General features: G+C 37.6%; 1 pseudogene; it reads right to left on the bottom strand.

Annotated features, from left to right (window-relative positions):
* Positions 1–1,068: 1,068 nt before the first annotated feature.
* Positions 1,069–17,535, bottom strand: LOC141575003 (guanylate-binding protein 6-like; annotated as a pseudogene).
* Between the last annotated feature and the right edge of the window lie 6,814 nt (positions 17,536–24,349).

Genomic DNA, 24,349 nt, shown 5'->3' with positions numbered 1-24,349 from the left:
TGAACAATGAGAGAAATCCCTCCAAGCCACATGATAGCTTGGGGATCTATACAAACCTGGAGGCAATGCAGCAAGAGTAAAAGCTGCCACTTCCCTGTATTTTTAATTCTGGACATTTCTGGTAGTTTTATGTCAGCAGAGACCTACCTCAGGGCCTTGGGCTGAGCAGGGCTCCTGGTAATATGTAGTGAACTTGGTAAACCATACTATTTGTTGTTCATATTAAACACACATATTTGGAATATCTGTTCAATCAAGCCCTGTGAGATCATTTTAAATTTCTCTAAGTGGCTATTCAACCTTATTTATATTCTCTGAGGGCTTGGAGTAGGGGGGGCATTCTCATCCTGAACACTCCAAAGTCTACTTACAGAGACAAATTTAAAGGTTTTGGAAGGATTCAAAGGCTTCAGGGTTTTAATAAATCACAAGCAGTAGATGCACTTCTGATCTCTGCATGATCTTGCTGTAACCTTCACCCATCCCTTCCTGAGGTACCAGGGCAAAGCTATGAAGCTCTACTACTGCTACAGCCTGATTCACCTTCAGCTGATGCTCCAATATCTTGTTTGGCTCTCTCAGCAGGTTTTCTCTTTCCCTCACCAGCTTCTCCATCATCTGGACTATGTGTTTCTGAAGACTTCTCTTCTGAGCCTCCACCTGCTGCTGCTGCTCCTGCAGTTTCTGTTTCAGCAGCTCTTGTTCCTTATCAGCTCTCTCATTCCTGGTCCACTCCTCTGCCCAAGGGAGGCATTAGAGAGGTAAAAAATAGGCAACGATTGACCTCCACCCTCTTGAGCTCAGAGGCCAAACCAAATTGAAGAGAGGGGTAGGAAATCTCCCCAAGTCTTCCCCCCCACCCCGTGTCCATACCATCAAGACCACACTTCAGAATGTGAGAGAAAAGGCTCTGTCTGTCTGGCATCCAATCACAGTTCCCTTTGCTGTTTCCAGACACAGCAGGTTTGTTCCACAGAAAGGAAGGAAGCTCCTGTATTGGGAAGGTTTTGCTCTCACACCTGTCAGAGGGCACTGCAAGAACCTACCCATCCCACTGTGAGACCAGCCCTACCCTCTACCTGCTATGGGCTTCTCCCCATCAGTGAGGGCTTTATCTGCCTGCAGGATTTCTCTATTGCCACCTGGGACTGCAGAAATCTCTGGAGGAACTCATTTCCCTGAGGAACCAAGGAGGAGCACAGAAATTAGATTTCGAATAAGTAAATTAGTGCTGCAAAGACAACTAATTCCATGTAACTTTTGCTTCATGTTTAAAGTTCCATAGTGGTTCCTTACAATGAGTCCAAGCTCCTTAGACTGACCTGTCTCCCTCCAGTCACTTGCCCAGTGCTACTTCCTTCTCCCCACTCTAGATTCCAGCCAGTCAGAACCATGTTCAGTTCTACAAATCCAAATCTCTGGTGCTTGTACATATCTATTTTCCCAGTGTGAAATAGTGCCTCTAAATTGTGCTGCTGTTCTCCTCTGCCACTAGCTGGTTATAACTTTAGACAACATATTTTAACCTGCCTATGCTTCTCAGTTCAGATCTTTAAAATGTTGATAATGTAGATACTTCTTAATGTTATTTGAAAGATTAAACTAAAGAGTCTAGGGAACGAGTTTAACATTTTGGCTATAGGAAACAACTGTTCAATATATATTAGTTGCATTAGTATTGTTGATTTTTAATTATGATGATGATGATGATGATGATGATGATGATGATGATGATGATGTTTGTTTCTAACACCTAAGTAGCTCTTTCCTGAGTGTTATAACTTGTCTATGTAGTTGACTTCCTGTCTCAATTGTGATCATCCTTGTGTACAAAGACTGACTTGTAAATTGTCAGTGGTCAACACGTCAAATATGTTGTTGAGTAAAAAAAAAAATGAATAATTTATGTTCTGTCTCTGGATTTAAGAAATCTGTACTCACGGTTGGGAGTTGACATTTGTATTCTCTTCAGGAATAAATAGCATGCAGTGAACCTTAAGAGCCAAAGCTGTTTGAATGGCCCCATACTCTCTCTTTATGCATGCATGGAGCTGTTCTCTCAGATTTTCAGTATAGTTCTTTGACTATTCTGTAGGTTCCCCATGTTTCCCTTATTCCTCACCTTCACTCCTTTCATGGGCACTTGGTGATATTCCTTTTCAATAATTTCCTTTGCTTTCCTGTAGAGTTCATGACCTCCAGGAACAGAGAAAGTTCCTGCTGGGATACTTTTTATTAGTGTCTTCGAAAGCTGATCAAGTTTAGTCTGGCAATATTTGATTGATGTCTCTTCATTCTGCATCAAGAAATCATCTTTCTTATTCTTTATGATTTCCTAGAGGGAAGAAAGATAGAGGGCTGTCACCAGAAGTAAGGAACAGAGGAAGTAAATTTCCAAAGGATCTAGTAGAAGAATTGGTCTAACTGTGTTCCTCATGAGAAAAGTATTCTGTTGGAGGACATGTAATAAAACAGCAGTCACAAGATTTGATTTATTCACAGCTCTGAAAACTCTGGAAGACCATGGGGAAGTTCCCTAACCTCCTTTGGGTATTTCATCTGAGCTGTTGGAGTTGCATTACCTAATCTCTCTGGTTCCTTGAAGCTGCCACATTCAGTGATTCTGTCTTCAATGATAGATACAACAAGGAGCAACCTAAGCTGAAAGTGGCCTGAGATGTGGATCTGAAAAGAGGAATTTTGGTTCCCAGCCATAGGAGTGTGTTCACAGAAAAAGAAGCCAGCTAAAGAATGTCTTGGGTGTTCTGGACAGGCTTGGAATCCACAGAAGTATTTATTTCAAGAGGATATCTATACTGATTTTTCATTGAAGGTCAAAGGGAGTTCCAGATAAACTGCCTGAGTTCTGGCAGTCAAAAAAGAAGGAAATGTAGTCCTTTGAAACTCTGTCCCTCATGAGAACATGGACTACTTTATCCTTGAGTGAGAGATGAGCCATGGGACCGGTAACAACACTTCTAGGCTTCATTCTTCAAGGGGAGGCGACATAAAGTAAATACTAAGACAGATTACCACAAGGTTCCTCTGGAAGTCCTGCTTGTCTTCCTTGAAGGAGTGCTCCATGAAGACTGCAGGGGCTTCCCTCTCACAGGCAGCATGCACCTCCCGCAGCTCCTGCAGCATGTCTGTGGGGAAGCTCACTCGCTGGGCTATCTGCTCGCTGTAGTGGTTGTCTGCCTTCTGAATGGCAGCTGAGTTCTCCAGCTGGGCCAGAGTTGTCACTGCATTCTCCAAGTGAGGTACTGCTCCGCTATTGCTAGTATCCAGGTAGGTCACAACCAGAGTCCTCAGCCCTGAAGAAGCCAGGAAATTTAGGGTCTAAATATCAAGTTATCAGTCAATGGCTCCAGGATTCTGAGACTATGCTTCTAGGGTCATATACACATGCACACACACAAACACACACTCACCCCTACCTCCTTCTACTATTATCACCTTCATTTTCTACTGACTGTTCATTTTTATGGTTTTCCAGGCCACAGGACTAAAAAAGTTAATATCTACTTCTATCTAACATACTAGGGGCTACCTGGAAAATACAGTTTCTCAATTTAAAAATTGAAAGCAATATAGATTACATAGATAGACAGATGAGGCAAAGTGTACCATGTTTAATTTATTCCTAATTCTGAGGCTTTGAATGGATTTTCAGTGATTTATGAGCTAATATTTATTTTTGGACCACTCTAAATTCTCAAAATATCTTCTGAATTCTCCTTGTGAAGAACACTTATTGTATAGGACTTCCTTTGAAAACATGCAGTATTCTGTTTTTACACCAAGAGAGTGATTATATTCTAAGTGGAAGATGTTTTCAGATAAGTGGGAGTCACCGATATCATTGACAAAATTGCAATTTGGGGAAGGAATTTGTAAATCCCCCAAAGTGAGATAATTATAAAGTATACAGATTTCTTCATGGAGTATAAATGTCTGTAAAATCAGAATCCTTTATAGAATCAAACAAAAATACTAGAAAGCACATTATATAAAATATTCAACACATAGCAGTCCCCATGGAAATGGGAAAAAGAGATTCACCTTTCCCAGTGACCATGATTCCTTCTGTGAGGGTCTTGGTCCTTGCATCAATGAAGATGTAAGAACAGAAATTTTTTGTTTGCTCCTGGAATTTAGGATCCAGTTGGTCTTCAGATACCATCCCAATATTGGCTAGAATTTTTTTTTCTCTATGTTGGCCAGTCAAAGACAAAACACTTCCATCTTGGAAATAAATGCCTGATGCAGTCTCTGGGTAGATTGGATGTTTGGGCTTTGGGATTCTTCCCTGAGGGACAGAAAAACAGGGATTAGGGTGTGTAGAGTCTTGAGATGAGGGGGTTTCAGGTGTTCATGGCAGGAATTTGTGTGTCTTTGCCATTTCTACACATAGAACTCTTTTAACATAGACATTCAATACTTCTTTGCACATCAGACTTATACGAATGATATAACTGCAGAGAAATTTAGGGAGACATCTGATCCAGTAAAGGAAACCTATGGCTGGTCTCTCCAGACATGCACATAGTAGAGTGGTTGTCTAAGATGTGTTTGCTTAACTAGCAGCTAAAAGGATGAAAGGTCACATGAAACTTTCTGCTCAACTCAACCTCATGTAGGAATTGAGCTGCGGAACCAAAAAGGAGAGCTACAAACAAGGGATCATGGACAGTAATTGGAATATTAGGAATGACATCCTCATTATTTAAGAAAAACTGTTTTGATGCTAAAAATAATTGATGCAGTGTTATGTATTTATTAGTAAAAACCTCTGAAGTATAAATGTACCTGAAATATAATTTTAAGGTATCACCACTAATCTATAATCTCTTTGAGGTAAATGTTTATATCTGGTCCTCTCCTGCCAGCCAATTTCTTAATAGCTGTTTTGAGAAATCATAAATAGAAACGTGAAAGGAAGAATGACTAAATTGGGATTGATATTTCTCTCAAGGTTTCAATAGACACACATCCTTGGAAATGTAACCCATGAAAATAATTTTTTACCTTGTAATTAATTCATGGGTAAACATGTGGGAATTAGGAGAAAGCTATGATGTGGAAGGTAAAATGAATATTCTAATAATTGTCAGTATTATTGAAAAGGCATAGATTGTAAAGACAGTCAATTCTTCAGGTTTATTTAAAACATACAGTCATTTTGTAGATGATATAATTATACAGGATTAGAAAGTTTTCTAGCCCTCTTTGAAAAGAATAATATGTGAAATCTATATTTTGTTCATTAGATAAGCTTTTCACTGCAGTTTCATGTCTAACAATTAGCTGATTAGTTGTTTTCTTCAACAGAGAAAAATTGAAGGAACAGGAAACACAGTGTCCAGTCTTTAGAATGTTTCATCACCCATGTAAATCTGGATGGTAAATTTAAAGCTGTATAAAAAACAAATTGGTTTTGAGTAATTTCACTTTACACTTTACTTTTCTTGAGTAAACTTCAACTGTAGCCCCTAGATCTTTGCAACCCACTTTCCAGCCACCATTTCCGCAGACTTTGATTTAGTCTCAAATACAAATGCAATCACAAAGATGAGGGATATTGTTTACTAGATCCCACACTCTATTGGACCGTACACTGCCCAGGCCATACTCTGATACCTGGAATCAGCTTCAGGGCATTCTCCAAGTACTCATCTTCTGTGATAGGCTGACCACATAACTGCAGCTCCAGGGTGAAATCTCATACAGTCCAGATAAATTCTGGAAAGAAATTCACAAATTCTGTGGAATCTTCTACTCTATCAGGTGTTTGAGAGGACTTTGTTCTGATGTTTTGCAAGCTCTGTTGCATAACTAACATTTGGTTAGGGAAAAGAAACTCACTACCAACAATTCCCACATTTCTCTAGTATAAAAATATTATAATCACACTCTTTTGCCATGGGTCCCCTCTGCTCCACCCAAGAAACTAAATGACAGGAAGGGAGAGACTGACTCTCTCCTCATCCCCATGAATTCAGTGAAACATGGTGGTTCAGGACCTGGAAGGATACTGCAGATGCTCCAGGGCCTGGTGGTTGATGGTGCTCATGCTGTTCTAGACAAAGCTACTGCACAGAACCACGGTCAGGGCAAAGATCCATGAATCCTTCTTAGACTCATCCTAGAAAGCACATTAGAACAAGAGAGTTAGAAGTTTACCCCTACATTAGAAATTCATCTGTACACTTCTTCAATCATGGTTTCATTTATTATTTCAGCTAACATACTCACCATGCAAAGAAATTGAAGACAGATGTAAATGCAGATATCAACTTTGACAATTACAGAGACATTTCTTGTGTTTGCAAATTTTTCATATATAAAAGGATTCTAGTGTTCACAGTGCTTTCTTTTTCCTCAATTGGATAAAGTAAAATAACATATACAGAAAAACTAATACAGTACCTGTTGTGTAATTAGGAATTCAGTGATGAGTGTGGGCACTTATTCATTCTGCATATATTTATTAATCAGAGTCCATATAAAATATACCATAGTTGGCATAACTGGGTATTTAAATTATATGCAATCAATAAATACTTGCAGGAAGCTACTAAATATACCCCACTGTTCTTAGATTTTAAAAAAGCAATGCTAAAAATGAAAATTTTCTTTCAACATGATTATTTCAAAGCAGTGGACAAACATCCATAACAGTAAGTGCAACAATGATAGAAGTATCTGTAAAAGGCTTACTCTCAGTAATGTATATAAGCAGTGAAACCTATAGCTATAACACTAAACTAAAATTTAGAAGTCTATCAAGGAAGAACAGAGCTATGAAATTTGGAGAAAGAATATGTGATCTGAAAGCTTCCTCAATGTCTTGAGCTGAATATTAAAGAACTGGTAAATGTGGAACTGAAGAAATGAAGGTGATCCAATAGACAGGAAAACCCAGAGAAGCAAAATTAGAGATGGGAGAAGACAGGGGTCTTGTAGTTAGAACAGAGTCATTTGAGGGCAGAGGGCAAGTGGAGAAGTTAAGGTGAGTTTCATGCAGCCTAATCAAGGGCCCTAAAGCCCAGGCTAAGTTGTATAAATCATAGCATTGTCTAAATGATGGCATAAACTGGAAATAGTTTTTTTTTTATTATAAATGGCATGTAAAGTTGCTCCCAGTGTAAATGCAAAAACTGTGGTTTATGTTGAGAAGATTCTAAATGGGAGTTTGGGGGGATAAGAGTCTATTCATTACTTTCTTTCCCCAAAACCCAGTTTTTAAAAATAATCAATTAGGATAAGAAGAAGTAGCAGTTATGACAAACAATTATTTCAACACCAAGATTATATCATTGTTTGATATATGGCTTTAAAAATAAGCAGACTTTCTAACTCCTGTTGAGAAAAAAGACAGAGCTATAAAAATGTAGGTACTATTTCCAAATAAATCTCAAAACGGGGAAAGGAGGGATAGTTCATTTCACCCATTAGCAGAAAGCTAAAACACCAAAAATCCATTTTAAAATGTTTCTTGTAGGACAAAAACTTACTTTTATAGAACTTGCACATTCAGAGGTGTCTCACAAATTTCCAGAACACTCTGTGAGTAGTTGATGAACTTCATCATAGAAAATGTAAACCCGTCTCTTAAATCCAACCCTCAAATACACTCTTCACCTTGAAGCTAAGAAGGTGAATCAGAAATTTTTCCTCACTCACAGATTGATACTTCTCCTCTTTCTTAGTTATGCTTAACTGTAAGTTCTCAAAACCAGTAGGTGCTGCCTGGATTGCCTTTCAAAACTGAAGCACTTATTCCCCCAGCTGTTGGGAGTGCTGGTGGAAGACAGTCTTCAGGTGTCAGCCCTCTTAATTAGAAAGGCTTCTGGAGCAGCTCTTCAAAAATGTATCAGCACCCCTGTCCCAAAATCAGGATAACTCAAAAAAGCCATTCCAGCCATGGAGCTCCCATGAAATTCCCAGAAATTGGGGATTGCAATGCAATGTAATTTCTTCTCTCCAGCCTTCTTCTTTCCCAATTACATGGTATTAAATCTGACTGCAGATAATATGGTCTTATCAATTGAAATAAAGACTCTTTTAGGGCAGGACATTTACTTTAGTCACTGATATCTACAATGCTAAGTCCAAAGGCCTGGAACTCAGCCGTTCAATAATGACTTGCTAAATGTAATCAAGTCATCCACACAGTGCCAAGAAATAAAAGAATTTATCTAAGACACTATGATAACTTACCTAGAAGTGAGATTCAAACAAAACATAGTTTGCCTTATTTACTAAAATTGATTTCTAGATTTTACAGATTAAACAGTAAAATTTCTAGGACCATGGAGAGATAAGGGGAAAATCCAGAATAAAAAGGATTTAATTGTGAATTTCTGCTTTACCATTCACACATCCCCCAGGCTCTAATTGTGCAGAAGGACCACCAGAGTACGATTGGGCTTGTGTGGGTGAGGCACACACCACATCCAGATGCCCTTGGTTTCAGACTGCACTGTAGAGCCTAGAGGAAAGCCTGTGAGGAGAGGGGAGAAAGCAGCATTCAGTTAGAGCAGATAATCTAAACAACCAAGGGGCTACAGAGTCAGATCTATTGGAATGTCAGTATCCCAGCATACGAGTTGGTGCTTTCTCCATTTCCTCAAGAATGTCCTACTTTGTGTGTCATCTGTTTCAAGGAGGAAGGAACATTAATTGTGATAAAGATACCAAGCAAGGGCTCAACATAGAGGCAAAGGGGAATCCATGAATCAGACAAAATGGAAGTCACTGATAACCATAACAAGAGTATCTTGAAAGAACGGTGAGGTTCAAAGCCAGAGAGAAATGGACTGAAGACAGACATGGGAAGAGAAAACGGTGGGAAAAAATCAAGATTATATTTTTTGACAGACACATTTTTCAAAAGAGGGGAGAGGTGTTAACCACAGTAGTATATGACATACAGGAAATATTTTTAAGATTATAGACATTTGAACACATTTATATGTTGATGAGTATAGTCCATAAAAAAGCAAAATGTGTTTCAAGAGCGAGTAGACACAATTGCAAGAGTCCAGTGCTTAAGCATGTAAAATAAGGTAGGATTGTGAGAATAGGTAGGAGAAATTTTGCTTTACAGGAATAAAACATACAATATGATAATGAATTACAGTAAGACAGTGGTTTAGCAGTGAGAAATAGGAGTGGAAAGTTGATTTGTTAAGAGAAGTTTGGTTCTCCCTACACAAGATCAGGACAAAAATTAAGAAGCTGAGGTATTAGCTAGAATGAAGCAATTAGTCCTTGACCCAGTACAACACTCACCATGATTCTGACCTGCAAGATGGCTCATCAAGTAGGATTTGCCTGTATGATTGGTCCTACGATGGCCACCACCAGCACTGGCAAAGAAATCTCACCAAGAATCTGCAGAGATTTTTGGTTCACTGACATCACCTTGACACTTTCCAGCAGACAAATGGGGTCCATCATTTTGGGTCTGGATGCCATGGCAACCTGCCAACCTAGAAGATCTTCTTAGTGGAAATCAGATTATAAAGTCATTCTCTAACTCAGACTTATACAAAACATCTATCAACATAGGATAAGGTAAGTAAGAGTTCTGTGCTTTCCATTAGACAAAATGTAATCTAGAATTAGCATACTGCAGAGGTTTTCCCCCATCATTCCCTCAAGTCTCTCATGATATTGGTAGTGAAATAATATAATATCACTCTCCAAACTGTTATTTCAAAATAATAATATAATTAAAGTTATTTTTATGATGCACTGAAGGCCTACAATATACCAAGCCCTTTGATAATAACTTACATATCCAGCTAAACTGATATTCACAAGAGACTGAAAGTTAGAAATTAACATAACTACTTTGGAAATGAGGTAAATGGTTCTCATAAAGGCTGAGTGAATGTCATTGAGAAAGGATTGAAAATCTACATACTTGAGCAAAATGACAGACTAGCAAACTCTAAGCTCTTGTTTCCCCAAGGAGATATAAACAACAACCAAAATACTAGCTATAATAACCTTACAGTAGTTCCATAAAACAGTCAAAGTTCCAAAGCAACCAACCAAATACCAAATCAAGAAACAGCCTCATTCAAAATGATAGGAAATTCTGTGGTTTTTCTGTTGCCCTCGGTCCCCATTGTGGTAAAGTCTTTAAGGAAGTGGCAAATCATTTCCCAATTCCCTCCCCTGATTCAGAGAGAGGGAATATTATAATGTTCTAACCTGTCAGGGCTGCCTCTTCAGGTCTCTGTTTCACCTCACATGAAACTCAGGGAAGGGTGGCAGAGGGGTAGGTGGTGGTAAAACTTGGATATCAGGTGGAAAGAAGCAGCAGGTATTTCTCAAGGAAAAATGTGGAGAGACAGCTCCACAGATGCCTAGAGCAAGAGGTTACCAGTGAATATATAAAATAGACTATCTAAGGCATCAATTGAGTTTCCAATTCCCTTTTTCAAAATAAACAGAGCAGAGCAGACTGCATTTAGAATGTTCTGACATCTCATGGGCTGCCTGAAGGACTGTTATCTTTTCCCTTATTTGGATCTCAGGCAGGGAGAAGCAGTGGGCATTGCTTGGGAAAGCTGCAGGGAGAATGACCTGCAGACACCTATGACAAGATATTATGGGTGTGTGATATTGATATGTATAATAAGAAACACAAATTTGATCAATGTCCTTATTCCTGGTATATAGCTCTTAAAACCCTATGTGATGAGAGAGATGAAATTATTTCTCTTGTAACTTTTGGTCTTTTGTCCTCAATTCCTAAAATAGCTCCAGATTGATAAAGATGAAAGGAGAGTCTTTTGTTATTTATAACAAGCACCTTTCAACAACAACTGAGTTTATGTTAATGAGGTGATTTTGTAAAGCCCCTAGATCACTACAATGGAGTTGTTTGCTAGAGGAATCAATGTTATTAGAAAGTTTCAACATTTAGCCTGATGCTCCAACCACTGGGGAGCAGAGAAGTGATGAAAGTTGAGTTAATCACCAATGACCAATAGTTTACTCAACCATATCTATCTAAGAATTCCTCCATTAAAAAATAAATAAAACCTAACTGAAAAGGTTCAGAGAGTTTCTGGCTTGATGAATATGTGGATGTTGTTAGAAGGTGGCCCATCCAAAGGGGTCATGGAAGCTCCACATGCTTTTCTTGATATCTTTCCCTTTGCATCTCCTATTTTGCTGTATATAGGCTGTATCCTTTTTAAAAATAAACCAGTAATCTAGTAAGCAAACTATCCTTCCTGAGTTCTTAAGCCATCCTAGCAAATCATTGAACCTGGGGAAGAGATGGGTAACTCCAATGTACAGCCAGTTAGTCAGAAGCACAGGTGACAACCTGGATTTGTAATTGCATCTGAACTGAGGAGAAGTCTTGTGGGACTGAGCCCTTAATCTGTAGGGTATAAACTAACTCTTGGAAGTTAGGGTCAGAATTGCTTATTGTGAAAAAATGCTCACGTATGTGGTGACCAGAAATAAGTATAGAGAATAGAAAGTTGAGAAGAGAAACTGAATTTTTCTTTTTCTTTTCAGGGTGGAGACACACAATATACAATCAAAAGTTCAAAGGAGGCATCATTTGGGAAATTAATATACTTAAAAGGAGCACATATATGGGAAAACTGAAAAAGCAAAACACAGGCCCAGGGAAGATGCATGCTCAAAAAAGCCTAAAAAGACTTTAGAACTTGTCTTAAGTTTAATCCCAAGTTTCAAAATCAAGAGCCAGCTTAGGAAAAGACTTCCTTGTCAAAAGGCCAGTATGCAAAGAATGGGAAAGGTGACTGCTTTCATAAATGCTCAATTTTCAGGGGGTGGGAGGGTAATAACTCAGTAGTAAAGCATGTACTTAACATGTCCAAAATCCTGGGTTAAGTACTGAGTACCTTCATTTAAAATAAATAAATAGATAAATAAACATCCAATTTTTCAACAACAACAACAAAAATCACAAGGCATACAAAATAAATGAAAATATGGCCCTTCCAAAGGAAGAATATAAAGTGGTAAAAAAAAAAAAAAAAAAAACCCTGAGGAAACATGTGCATTAGATGTTTTAGGCAAAGACTTTAAAATAACTTTTTAAAAATATGCTTAAAAAGCTAAAGGAAAACTCAGAAAAATAACTAAAGAAAATCAGAAAAACAATATATGAACAAAATTAGAAAATGAACAAGGAAATAAAAATAATTAAAAAATGAACCAAACTGAAATTCTGAGGCTGGAAAATACAATGAATGAATTTACACACTTTCTACAGGGAATTAGCCTTGGGGGTAAAGCTCAGGGGAAGAGCATTTGAATACATATAAAGGGGATTAGACTTGCACAGGCAAAAAGACTCAGCAAACTTGAAGACAGGACATTTGAAATTATCAATTCTCAGGAGCAGAAGGAAGAAATAACTTTTTTAAAGTGAATACAGCCTAACAAACTTATGGAATACTGTCATATAGACAGGTATATACATTATGAAAGTCCCTAAAGCAGAAGGGAGAGGCAGGGCAGAGAGATTATTTGAGGAAATAATGGCTAAAAATTCCCAATGCAATGAAATATATAAATCTACAAATGCAAGATATTCAACAAACTCCAGTAGGATAAATAATCAGAGACCAATGCTGAGGCATATTATAATCAAACTGTCAAAAAAAAAAGAGAGAATCTTGAAAGCGACAAAAAGCAGTAACTCATCACATCCAATAAGATTGTCAGTCAATTTATCAACAAAATATTTGGAGGCCAGAAGGCAGTGGAATGATATGTTTAAATTGCTAAAAACTGAGTGATGGGGTAGGGGGGAACCTACCAATCAAGAATACTGTTTCCAGAGGAGGGGGGTCAAGATGAGGGATAATAACTTCTCACAGAAATGTGACTGAAAACTGGCAGAACTCCTATACAAACAAGATTTCAAGAGATATTTCCACATAATTAGGGAGGAGTAAAAACTTCAGGTTGGGACCTGTGCACCTAGGGAAGGACTAAGAGGAAAAGGAAGACTGTGCAAATAGACCCTAACCCTGAGGAGTGAGTAGGTCAATCCACAGACTTGTCATCCCAGTCCTGGGGTCCTGCACAGAGGGGACAAATCCCCTTGGCTACTTGGAGAAAGACTGAAACAGATAGAAAGGCTGGAAAAGCCTAGACTAGAAGGAGTGAATGGGTGCTGGTTTGCCACCAGACAGGTTGGAGACAGGTCATCCTGAGCAACTACCACCTTACTGTACACCCCAGGAAGATTTTCTATTCAAATAACAACAAAAAGAGTACTGTTGTCGTTATATCTATATGAGATAAAAAAGTTATTTCAAGCAATATTAAAAGAGACAAAGAAGGATATTATGTTAAAAGAGTCAAGTTTATCTAGAAGATAAACAATTCTAAATATGTATACCTGAACCTCAGAGTTCCAAAATATGTGAAATAAACATTGACAATATTGAGCAACAGATCACTTAACAGTAATACAATAGTTTAATACCTTACTTGCAATAATAGGTAGAAAAAACAGAGTACTTGAATAACACTATAAATTAATTGAACCTAACAGACATATACAGAACACTCTCATCCAAAAAGAGAAAACACGTTTTCCCAGATGGGCATGGAATATTTCCAAGGATAGACCCTATTTTAGACCACAAAACAAGTCAACAAATTTTAAAAGGTTAAACTCATACAAAGTATCTTTTCTGAACCCAATGAAATGAAACTGGAAATTAATAGATGGAATAAAACTGCAAAGTCTACAAATATGTGAAAACGAAACAAAATACAATTAAGAATAAAAATAAACTACCTGAAAATAATGAAGTCTATGTATGGAAAAACGCACAGGTAACATCATCCTCATAGGTAAACTACTGAAGACGTTTCCCACCCTCCTGCCTCCCCTTTTTGAGAAGGAGACTGCACACTTTAGGTCAATGTTCCCACACACTTGCTCCTTCTCCCACTTGCCACTCTTCTTCTGTTTCAGGAGGATGTCTTGAATCTTGAGAGTTTTAGGCCAAGGTACTTAGCTGAGAGGGGTCAGGATTTTTGCAACTTAATCCCATAAATGAAAATAAGAATGAAAATGCAAATATTGTTTTATATTATATTGAGAGACATATACATATATTTAGAGAGAGGAAGCAAATCTAGGAAAATGCCACCAGTGGGTAAATCTAGGTGAAAAGGATATGAGATTCCCTTGTAATTGTTTTCCAAGGCAAATTTGATTTTAAAAATTAAGTACTAAAAACACAATTATACCATGGTTCTTCTGGCATATTTCTGATTGGCATTATAATAAAAGTTCCCTATAATATCTATGCATATTTCATAATCAGACTATATAAACATGATATTATATTCAAGTGTCTCAACTATTCAGTTCCATATTTATTGGTCAAGTATTCAAGATGCCTCAAATACTATCAAAAATATTTTTAAAAAATACCAGCTTTATCAGTTACTACTTGTGTGGCCTTAAACAAGAAGCCTCCCCTAGCTAAACCTAAGTTTTTAAGAATAATTATAGGGGTATTATAAAAAAATGGTAAGTCCAGTCTGGAGGATGTTTTGATAATAAAATCAGATAAGTCAAAGCTTATATATGAGCATAGAATGCAGCACAAAATGGGATTTCAGTGCATGCTTACTGAATTAGATGGAGATTTATCCACAATAATTGCACTAAACAAATTGGGTTACATATTTGAACACAATCTGCAAACTTCAGGTTACTAAGAAACAAGGTCTATAATTTTTTTTTTCAGAGCAAAGCAGCAAGAAAATTCAAACACTGCTCCTGTACCATCTCCTTTTTTCTGATTCTTCATTGTGGGAGAAAAGAATACAAAGGTAAAACAGGATCCTCTAACAGCTACATTATAATGACCAGAGTTGTCCAGTCCCCCTCTTTAAATGGAAAACTTAAAGGAAGCTGCAGGAAAATGTGAGAGGAACAACTTTATAAAAACCAGGTCTGCGGAATAGAATAGAAAGCCCAGAAATGAACTCACAAGCTTTTGGTCAACTAAACTTCGACAAAGGAGGCAAGAATATACAATGGAATAAAGATAGTCTATTCAGCAAATGATTTTGGGAAAACTGGAGAGCAGCATGTAAATCAATGAAGCTAGAACATTCCCTTACACCATACACAAATATAAACTCAAAATGGATCAAATGTTTAAACATAACACAAGATACAATAAACCTCCTAGAAGAAAACATGGGTAAAACATTATCTGACATACAGCTCAAAAATGTTCTCCTAGGGCAGTCTACACAAGCAGTATAAATAAAAGCAAGAATAAACAAATAGGACCTAACTAAGCTTACAAGCTTCTGCACAGCAAAGGAAACCATAAGTAAAACAAAACAAAAATATAAGGAATGGGAAAAAATTTTTGCAAATGATGAAACCATCAAAGGCTTGATCTCAAGAATATATAAGTAGCTCATACGACATAATAAGAAAAAACCAACAGCTCAATTCAAAAATGGGCAGAAGATCTAAACAAGCAATTCTCCAAGGAAGACATACAAATGATCATTAGGAACAAGAAAAAATGCTCAAGATCACTAATTATCAGAGAAATGCAAATCAAAACTACAGTGAGGTATCACCTCACAACAGCCAGAATGGCCATCATTCAAATGTCCACAAATGACAAATGATGGAGAGGCTATGGAGAAAAGGGAACCCTATTACACTGCTGGTGGGAATGCAGTTAGGTGCAGCCACAGTGGAAAACAGTATGGAGATTCCTCAAAAGACTAGGAATAGACATAACATATGACCCAGTGATCCCACTCCTGGGCATATATCAAGAAGGAACTCTACTTCAAAAAGACACCTGCACCCCAATGTTCATAGCAGCACTATTTACAATAGCCAAGAGATGTCAACAGCCTAAATGTCCATCAACAGATGACTTGATGAAGAAGAAGTGGTATATTTGTACAATGGAATACTATTCAGCCGTAAAAACTGACAACATAACGCTATTTGCAGCAAAATGGATGCTCCTGGAGAATGTCATTCTAAGTGAAGTAAGCCAGAAAGAGAAAGAAAAATACCATATGAGATCTCTCATATGTGGAATCTCAAAAATTTTTAAAATGAATATAAATACAAAACAGAAACTGACTCATAGACATAGAATACAAACTTGTGGTTGCCAAGGGGGCAGGGCGGGGGGAGGGACAGACTGGGAGTTCAAAACTTGTAGATACTGACTGGCATATGCAGAATAGATAAACAAGATTATACTGTATAGCACAGGGAAATATATACAAGATCTTGTGTTACCTCACAGTGAAATGTGTGACAATGAATGTATGTATGTTCATATATAATTGAAAAATTGTGCTTTACAGTGGAATTTGACACAACATTGTAAAATGACTATAACTCAATAAAAAATGTTTTAAAGAAACAGACCTGTGATTTCTTAGCTGTGAATAAGTCACATAATTTTTAACATCAAATTAACAAACTGCAGCTATTCAATCCTGTTCCAGGTTGGTTTTCAAAATGTGATCTACAGAAAAAAAATCACCCAGAGGGATTGTTAAACCTAGGTTGTGTATGTACAAAACATGCTACAAATGATTCCAATGTTCTTATGAAAAACAAACCCACAAATGCGGGGGCGGGGGTTGGGGGACAGGGGAAGAGAGAGAATAAGAGGGAGGAAGAGGGAGCCAGAGAGACAGAAAGAGAAAGATAGTTTTGATGTGATCGTAATGTTTAAGTAATAAAGATCAGGGGTGAGGGGACTAAATTTATCTCTACATAGAGATTTACAGAGCTCTCAATGTGAGCTTTCTTAAATTGACTAATAGAAACATTAAAAAGAAACAATCTCTATAGATGACAGTTCCCTATAACCTCCTTGGCAGGGACTGTCTTATTCTCTGAATTCTAACGCCAGCCCATAGAGCTTGACAGAGCAAGAGAGGCAGGCCCCCAGGAGGACTCTCTCAAGGAGAAGAACATCGAGGGGGACACAGTGTGTCTGGCTGTCACTTTGCAGCTGCTACTGGTCCATAAAGAGAAGCTGAGCTTCCTTTGAACTAAAGCCAGCCACAGACCCCTGCATGCCAGACAGCAGGCCACTTGCCCTTCCTCAGGTGTCACTTTGAATCTGAAATCAATCTTGCTAACTACTACATACAGAATAGATAAGCAACAAAGTCCTATTGAACTATATTCAGCATCTTGTAATAACCTATAATGAGAAAGAATATATATATATATCAATCACTGTGTTGTACACAAGAAACTAACACAGCATTGTAAGTCGACTCTATTTCAATAAAAACAGAAAAGACATCAATTTTGCACTGCATGTAAAAGACAAGGACATACCTGCTCCACACACTGGGGATAAAAGAACGGTTCTCAGTTCCTCTCACACCTTGCTCACTAGCTCCTCCTACCAGTCTGACTCTCCTTCATGAAAGCTAAAAAAGAGCGAGGAGGTTCATCTTTTCTTGGTCCATCTAGTATGATGGTAATAAAACTGAAGCTGAAAGCAAAAGTAATTCATGCTGTTTTTCAGTTAGCAGAGTCATGCTAGATCCACTGATTACATTTCGAATATGGGTGTGTAGTTCATGGTGAGAGGAGATTAGAAAAAGCTATTTAATAGTCACATCTTAACACATGCCACCGCTTTCTGTGGGCTGCCCTGCACTGGAAGGCCTTCATAGCCCCCCTTCTTGATACATCTCTCCCCCCGTGTAAAGTTGCCAAAGGCGGCTTAAGTTTCCTTAGCAAACAAGAAAAATAGAAAATCCATGGCACAAATGTAAGCAAGGCTGTATAGAACAAGTATATTTCAAGCATTTTCCTCTTGGCGGGGATTCCTGGGTATTTTTGTTAGTAAAGGGCTTTTAACATTTTACATCTGTTCCTTAATATATATGTTTAGTTAAATGAAAATCTTTTATCATAATTAGAAAATAAAGATTAAAGATGGAAATGAACAACCCTTCATTGTATTATCTGGAGATGCTCACTATTGGCATTTTGCTCAGCATGCCTGTACTTCCCTAACATATGGACCCTCTCCTAACATAGATACACTCTTTCCACAGGAATTTAGCCAATTGGACCAGTTCCAAAGGGATGTATTTGGTCAGATAAGAAAGTGACTGGGGGCACACATTTGTGAGAAAGAAAATGGAGCAGCGTATAAGGGAAAGGTGAGAAGTGCAGCAGGGAGATGTCCAAGGAAGCCAGACTGTGAGGGTATAGGGAGTACTTCTCCTTCCTCCTCTTCTCCACCTTCCTCAGCATTCTCCGTGTCTATGGTTACTTCTTCATAAAAGGCCAGATAGTAAATATTTTAGGCTTTTTGGATATAGGGTCTCTGTCACAACTATTCAGTGAAAGCATCCATGCAATAGGTAAACATATGGGCATAACTATGTTCCAGTAAGACATTGTTTACAAAGGTGGACAATGGGAAGTCATCCTGGTTTAAGTAAATGTGGTGCTACGATATACCAGGGGTTGTCATCAGCTCATATATGTATCATTGTCTTACAAGCCAAGTAAAATGGTCCAAGTCCAGAATCTCAGGCTGAGTGTCTGCTTCTAGTGCCATTTGGGTTAAACAGTGTCTAACTATCCTCATTGTCTTGGAGCAGAGATGCAGAAAAGGAATCTGTGTACTGTCCATGTGTCTATGAATCATCCACATGGGTTCCTGCCTGGTCCCCAAGCCATGCATCCACACATCTATGCCAGTAACTGTCTCACTCCCAACAACATAGCACTGCCAGTAACTCCTAGATCAGCCAAAGAGAAACAAAACGTGATGGAATACACTCAGTGGTAGTGAGGAAGAGGCTGGTTTGGTGTGTGACATCTGCCCAGGTCTGCAGGCCTCTGTGAGTGTGGGAGGGAGCCTGACATCTGGATAAGTGTCAAGGTGACTGTAAACTCAATTTTGGAATGGGGACTAGGAAGACACCAAGCAGCTATCTGGGTATTTTTCAAATTCATTTGAGTTGGTAAAATATCCACTCTTGTTTTCAATTAGTTTTTTCCACATGTGGTAGTTGCTTTTAGGGTCCCTACATTTCCAAAAATCCACAGAAGGGAAAAAGAAGCCTAAAGCTGAGTGATTATAGAGAGTTTAAGGCTAGAGTGGGAAGGGGAAATTCTGATAAGGGTGGATTGAGGGTTGAAGTATATAGTTATGGGAACATTTAAATAGACCTCAGGATAGAGTTCTATTAGATTTGAAGGGGAACATGTTAGCATCTCCAGTCTTGGAATAGCCAGTATCCTTTCCATTTGGCTTTTAAACAGCCAGAATGAAAGTGTTGCATGGGATACAAGTAGGAACCAGGAGTACCTTATCTAATAATTCTTGAACTATTAGCACCCATCAAGTTTCTCTTGTGTTATATTATATTGGGGGATCTTGGGGGGGTGGGCATGGACAGAACTAATTCTACTTACCATAGCATTCTATTATGGGGTTCTCCACCTCATACATGCCCAATTTCAGTTAAATTCCTTGTCTAGAAAGAAGAGAACTCCTGTCCACTAATTGACTTAAGTCCACAGTAAGATTGGTACTAGGTTGAAGAGGACAGAGAAGCTTAAGGAAGTCAGGTAAAGCCATTAGAGGTAACAAAAGTGAAAGAAATGAATAGGAGACCTGTGAAAGGAGTCCTGCAGTATCACAATGAAGTATAATATCCCAATCCATGAAGTTATTGGAGTAGTTGGTCTAAGAGGAAAATTGGGTTGACACAGAAGGGATCTTATAGATATACTAAAGGACTGGGAGGCAAACTATGAGGGAAATTATCAAAACCCACCACTGGCAGTTTGGTGACTTTGAAGAAGGTGCCAGAAAAGGAAGCAGTGTTAAAAGTGAAATATGTCACTCCAAAATTAAAGAGAAATGTGTTAGGGTGCCCTTCAACTCATAAAGGTAACCTCACCCTGTGAATTTAGTGGGAACTGTGGTCAAAGAATGCTTGCTTCCTCAGAGCTAATTTAGTATTCCTCCTGTGAGTTTTGGGGGCTTTTCTTTCTATTTGGAGTCTAGACAGTCCAAAATCCAGTGAAATTTTCTTTGTAATGCCAGCAAGTATTCTGTTCAATGGAAGCCCTTATTTTGGGGTCCTGTCTTTGTTCAGATTTTTGTAATTGTTTTAATTGTAAAGCCATGTGATTTGATAGTGAATTTTCTATTTTTTAGAAATGTACCCTCACAATGCTGAGCTGATATCTGAAATTCAGGCATCTCAGCATTTTAACAGTAGACTTTTTTCTGTCATAAAGCTCAAGTCTTATATCATTCAGAAAGCTGTAGCTAGAGCAAAGGCTACTTTTGTAATTCAGTTCAAGCCTTGACTGATCTTTCCAAATAGTTTCTAATTGCTGGTGTTAATTTGCCATATTTCATCCTTCAGTTGTTTACAATTTTGAACACAGGACCAAACGATTTTAACAAGATAAAACTTGGAATGGCTTCTAACCCTTTTTCTCTAACTCTTACTTTCTGACTGAACTCAGCAGTAATTTGAGACCCCTCCAGGTCTTCCAAGATAGTGGTCCATTTAGCTTTCTGAAACCAAAGAAAAGTATCATCACAAAAAAGTTTATAAGTTGATATAAGTTTGGGGAATCTCAGAGAGTAAGCAGCCAAGGCTTCTTGATTTTTTGCATAGTTTCCCTCTTTCCTTTTGGGACTTGGGGAAATCACTCGCCATGCAATTTAATTGAAGACAAAGGTTTAAATGCTACTTTCTCAGTTTGTTTATGGTTGGGAGTAGGTGGCATGAGTGGTTTGAGCATTGTCTCCAGAAGTTGGAGATCCAAAAGATTTATTCTCCACAGTAAGCTGAAAAGCAGGAGATCATTTTGAGGGGGGAACTAAAAGAGAGGGTGAAGAGGGAAGAATGGAGGCCCTGGAGGATAGGGCATATGGGATTGTGTTTGAGCAAGCAAACTCCTCTGCTGCCCTCTTGTGGATATCTGTGGCTGAGCAGCCAATCATCAGGCTCCCACTAACGAGAAACTGGTAGGTTGCTTTCCTCCTTGGCAGTAACCAGGATGCTGAATCAGTCATAGCCACACTTTAAAAAGATTAACCAGGGAGGCCGAGGGTGGGAAGGGATAGACTGGGATTTCAAAATTGTACAATAGATAAGCAAGATTATACTGTATAGCACAGGGTAATATACACAAAGTGTTATGGTAGCTCACAGAGAAAAATATGTGACAATGAGTGTGTGTATGTCCATGTATGACTGAAAAATTGTGCTGAACACTGGAATTTGACACAACATTGTAAAATGATTATAAATCAATAAAAAATGTTAAAAAATTAATTAATTGCTTTGTTTGTTTGTTTGTTTGTTTAGGCTCAGCTAGTCTTCTGTTTTTGGTAGCTTATGAGAAGTTTCCCCTATTTTCTGTCCTAGTCCCAAGGTTTAGAGTCAAGGAAGAAAGCAAAGCATTTCACAAATGTATGAAGCTGTTCCCTGCAAAGAGCTCCTGGATTGTGACTAGGTGGGATCAGAATGGTCCTTCTCAAGTGTCCAGATTGAACTTCATTCAGGGTGCCAGGGAGTTACTGAGCTATTTCTGCTGTTTTTTTTTCCCTCCAGGAGGGTGCTAAGCATTTAAATATCTATATCTATATCTATATCTATATCTATATCTATATCTATATCTATATCTATATAAAAGTCACATGTTCATTTGTACTTTGGGAAAAACAGTGAGAGAAAGAGAAAGGTCACCTGTGATGTCAACACAGTGACAAGCTGTTGGTGGTTTGCATTGTATCATCCTGTGTGTACATGTATCTTTGAAGAGTTGTATCCTATTAGAGAAGATGTTCTAGACCCCTCTTCTCACACAGCACCATAATTGCAAACATTTTCCTCAGCCATGCTCATCTTTTTCACCTGTGTAGCCGTCCTCATGCTCACATCAGTGTCATTACACTCTGCTATCACTTGTGAGGATGGGAAGATTTAAGAGGTGTCCCCCGTGGCAGCTCCTTGTTGTCACTCAAGCCTCAGCTCCAATACTGCCACCCCAATGTAACCTTCCCTCTCCCTCAATCTAGGGAAACTCCTCTGTCATTTATTATTTCCTTCATGCCATGCACCAGTCCTATCGGTAATGAATTTGTTCATTTATTTGTTGGCTTGTTTTTGGCTCTCCCCTGAGAGCAGAAGCCTTCTCTATTTTCTTTATCACTCTGTCCTCAGGGCTCAGGGTAATATTGATGCCAAGAACTTGCCTGGGTTGTAACTGTTCACTGATTGGCTGAATTCATTCTGTGGCTGGACCATCTGTACTAAATGTGTTTATGTGATTTATTTTTGCAGTGCATTTAGATTGTACCCTGAGTTATAATATTTTTAACAGCATTGCAAGAATGCCTTTCTACACTTGGACAGTTCTTTTCTCTCTCCAAACATTAAATTGATACATTTTAAACATACAGAAAAGTGGAAAGATAGTGCAATGAACACCCATATACCTTCCATTAAGATTTAAAATTTGTTAATATTTTGTCACATTTACTTTCTCTCTCTACATACTTTATTCGATGAACCATTTAAAACTTGTTTCATGACAATTCACAATACCCCTAAGTATTTCAGCATGCATCTCCCAAGAATAAGTATCTTTTCCTAAATAAACATTTGTTATTAGTGTAACTGGGAAAGAATGGTAATTTATAATTCTCTAATATAACCTGATAGCCAATATTTGAATTTCCCCAATTGCGTCTAACATACCTTTTTAGCTGTATCATTTATTTATATCTTTGAATCAGGGTCAAACCAAGTATCATGTCCTATATTTATTTGTTATATCTGTTTATATAAACCTAGAAGTATCATTTTGTGTTTTTAATGTGTTATTCATTTTAAAAACAGCATTGAATTTTAAAAGAAACTAGTTTTCATATAGAATATCCCACCTGTTTATTTTCTCATGGTGTCTTTTATATTGTTTTTCTTTCCCTATGTTTCCTATTACTGAAGTTATATCTGGATACCGGCTTAGGTTATGTGAATATAATCACTTATAGTCATGAGTCTTTTTGATATTAAAATTATCCCAAACTTGCCCATGATATGTCCATTTGGCATATTTGATATGACCTATTTGATATGACCTCATTAATCTTTGAGTGTACTTTTGTTTTCTTGCACCAAGCTATATCATAGCCACATGTTGTGTTTTTCCCCTACACCTGCAATCAATCTGTGATTTCTCTAAGGAACATTGTTTGCTACATTTTTTTAAGTGAACAAAAATTTGAAAACAAAAATCTGGGTGTTGCATTTATTCATTATTTCTGCAGTACTGTTGCTTCAAAAACATTTTAGTGGGCCAAACTGCTATATATATATATAATATATATTTATATATATATATAATATGTATACACATACACACACACTTTTTAATTTAATTTTTATTAAAGTTTAGTCAGTTTACAATGTTGCATCCATTTCTGATACACAGAATAATGTTTCAGTCATAAACACATACATATATTCATTTTCATCTTTTTCTTTATATGTTACTACAAGATACTGAATATAGTTTCCTGTGTTATACAGTATAAACTTGTTTACCTATTTTATATATCTTAACAAGTTTTTAAGTGTGTAGTGCAGTATTGTTAACTGTAGGCATAGTACCATACTGCAGCTCTCTGGAACATACACATCTTGTGCAACTGGACAACCTAATGAGCAACCAATCTCCCTTTCATCCTCTTCATAGCTCCTGGCAACCAGCATTTTATTCACTACATCTATGACTTTGACAATATTTAGGCACCTCATGTAAGTAGAATCATGCAGTATTTGTCCTCTGTGACCAACTTAATTCGCTTATATAACGTCTTCCGGTTTCATTCATGTTGTGTTAAATGGTGGGAATTCCTTACCTTTTTAAAGCCGAGTAATATTCCATTGTATGATTAGACCACATTTTCTTAATCTACTCATTTGTTGCTGGACATTAACTGTTTATAGCTTTGTCTATCTTATAGTTCTTTGTTCCTCTTTTCCTTTCTTGTTGTCTTCCTTTGTGTTTTGTTGATTTTTGTTACTTTTTGATTGTTTTCTCTTTTTCTTCTGTCTTCTCTGTTGGTATTTTCATGTCATGTGGTTACCATGAGGCTTGCATAAAATATCTTAGAGTTATGTCTCTTTTTAAACTGACAATAACTTGACTTCAATCACATACAAATACTCTACTCTTTTACTTCTCCAACTTTATATTTGTTGTCACATTTTACATATTTTTATATTGTGCATCCAT

This window comes from Camelus bactrianus, chromosome 25 (assembly GCF_048773025.1).
Source record: "Camelus bactrianus isolate YW-2024 breed Bactrian camel chromosome 25, ASM4877302v1, whole genome shotgun sequence".
Classification (NCBI taxonomy): domain Eukaryota; kingdom Metazoa; phylum Chordata; class Mammalia; order Artiodactyla; family Camelidae; genus Camelus; species Camelus bactrianus.
Note: the sequence above shows the minus strand (reverse complement) of the source record. Positions and strands in the feature narration are given on the sequence as shown.